This window comes from Dendrobates tinctorius, unplaced genomic scaffold, assembly GCF_039654945.1.
Source record: "Dendrobates tinctorius isolate UK_male_01 unplaced genomic scaffold, ASM3965494v1 ptg000020l, whole genome shotgun sequence".
Classification (NCBI taxonomy): Eukaryota; Metazoa; Chordata; class Amphibia; order Anura; family Dendrobatidae; genus Dendrobates; species Dendrobates tinctorius.
Genome location: NW_027361688.1, coordinates 46,020,369 through 46,023,043, shown reverse-complemented (window position 1 = coordinate 46,023,043; position 2,675 = coordinate 46,020,369). Strand labels below are relative to the sequence as shown.

The window sequence follows — 2,675 nt, the reverse complement described above, 5'->3', positions numbered from 1 at the left end:
AGTCACATCCTGTCAACTACTGTGTTGTTGGGGCATATAATCTATATATATTCTCTTATTTCCATTAGTTATATTGATGATGGATACTGTTTAGTTATGTGTCAGTTCAGTGTACCCTTGAAACACTTAAATCTTTTTGCACTGTTTTATTTACTTATTGATTTTAGCCATTCTAAATAATCAATGTAAAAACCATGGTATTGTTTGTGGTAATTGATGAGTCCAGATCTGGTTTTATAGGTGACAAATAAGAATTTTGCATATCAATATGGCAATAGTTAAAGATTGAATGTGAAAGCTATTAAGGCCTCCTTCAAATTTTTCCTCTACAAACAGTAATAACATGGACAGTTTTTACCATGATCTTCCGTTAGTGATTTTTCATTGATAAAAAAGCTGCAAATCTTCTCTTTTGCAATGTTTTTCCCGGATAACCTTTAGGCTGTGTGCACACGCTGCGGATTTTGGTGCGTTTTTTTCATCATCGAAAACCGCACGTATCGCTGGAAAACGCATGTGCGGTTTTTTGGTGCGGTTTTTGCATTTTTGATGCGGTTTTCATGCGGTTTTCATGCGGTTTTTGAGTGCGGTTTTTGGTGCAGTTTTGACTGCGCTTTGCAAAGCAGACAACATACATAAAGTTATGGCAACTTGAATGAGGAAAAAAAAAAGGTGATGTCATTTCCTTGGCCAACCCCCACCATTCTCCATTTTGCTAGCCAAAAGCAAGTATCAGCACAAACATCCAGCATTCAAGTGCCCAGTATAGTGCCCTGATGGCTGAGAACCAGATCACACAGCGGTGCCTGCTCCGCAGGCCATATCGAATCCTTTTGATGTGGTTTATGCTGCAAAACATTAATCGCCACAGAGAGGAGGTAAGGCTGGTTTCACCTTACGTTTTATTGTGCAGCACATCATGCGCTATAGGTCGCATCTGCAATGCTTCCCTATCGTTACCATGGCGGCCGCAGGGTATAGTGCTTGCATGCGTTAATCATCAGTTGCAATGCATTGGAGTACTATTGGCGTAGTCCGCTGACAATCGCAGCATGCTGTCATTGGCACGGAGCGTAGGATACGGAGGAGAAATATACGCCTGGTGCGAGGGACCCCATAGAGAATCATTGGTCCGTGTCTAATGCGTGTTTTAAGCGCCTCTCACTCGTCCGTATTCCTCGCCAGGGTGGCTTAAGGTTTTTTACAAAATTGCTTCCGAACCACTCCTATGGTAGTGGCTAAATATTCAGCATCTCAATTTTTTTCATAATGGTGGCAAGAATGCTGCCATAGGAGTGGAAACCATCCTTTTAATTTACTGCTTTATGTGCGGATGGTACCCATGGTCTGGAGTAGTGGTTACTGTGTTCCAGACCAGGATAAATTAATCTGGTAACCAATATATATAAAAAAAAAAAACAGTGATATACTCATCCTCCGTCGGACTATGTGGTCCTTTGAGCCACTCACCATGCTCACGGCATCTTCCGTTCAGTTGCCGTTTTGTCTAGTGGGGGACATTGTGTTTATTTTTTTGGGAACATGCTGTCTTTAGGACAGATGCAGAATAGGCAGCGGTGCGAGTTTCTTTAAGTTGTGCTGAAGCTTGGCCAGCTAATATGCTAGGTGTGCACATTGCCTCTTTGTTTTTTCTTAACATTTATTTGTATTTTAGTTGCAGGAGCGACGAAGGAGGAAGAGGAACAGACGGATGTGGGTGCACCCGCTTGTAGCTGAGCGACAGGAGAAGGGGCATTTTTATGTCCTTTACCAAGATTTGAGGCGGTAATTTCAAAATATCTTTAATCCGTCTCTTCAAATATTATCATTATGAATTTAAAATGTTTGTCATGATATCATTTCAGCTATCCGGACAAATTCATCTTGTTTTGTCGGCTGTCCATCCCGGCATTCGACCGATTGTTACATATATTGGCACCACATCTGACCTTTGCAGACACCATAATGAGGAAGGCGATCACTGCTGAGGAAAGGCTGCTCATCACCTTGTGGTAAGTATATATTTTTTGGTTTGTATGTGATTGAGGCTCTTTCACACGTCACTTACACATAGATGGACATTGATATCTTTTTAACATTTTTTCATGTAGTCTCTTAAATGGGAATATGTTAAACATGTTTAATTACTTGTTTTGCTAACGTTTCTAATATTGTTTTTCTTTTTCTTTGCAGATTTTTGGCCACAGGAGAGAGCTATACATCCCTACACCTCCAATTTAGAGTTGGTAAATCCACCATCTCGCAAATTGTGAGGTGCACATGTAACGTGATCTGGCAGAAATTGCAGCCCATGGTGATGCCTTCCCCAACCGAGGAGACTTGGCTGCAGGTCGCAGCAGGCTTTCAATCTGTGGCCAATTTTCCAAACTGCATAGGTGCAGTTGATGGTAAACATGTGAGGGTTCAGCAGCCACCACGATCAGGATCACGCTTCTTTAATTATAAGAAGTATTTTTCTGTGGTCCTGATGGCGGTGGCTGATGCACATTACAAATTTGTTGCCATTGACGTTGGTGCCTATGGTAGTACTGGGGATTCTCGGGTGTTGCGATCATCACAGATTGGTCAGCAAATTCTTCAAGATGGCGGAACGCTCCCAGCCCCAAGACCTTTGCCGGGTTCCACAGATCCAGTGCCCTTTGTGATGGTATCGG

General features: G+C 42.2%; 1 long non-coding RNA gene across 1 annotated transcript; it reads left to right on the top strand.

The window, feature by feature from the left end:
- Positions 1-784: 784 nt before the first annotated feature.
- On the top strand, positions 785-1,957 carry LOC141083170 (uncharacterized). Its single transcript, XR_012230662.1, has 3 exons — positions 785-878; positions 1,676-1,785; positions 1,866-1,957. It is a non-coding gene; the product is annotated as an uncharacterized lncRNA (long non-coding RNA).
- The last annotated feature ends 718 nt before the right edge of the window (positions 1,958-2,675 follow it).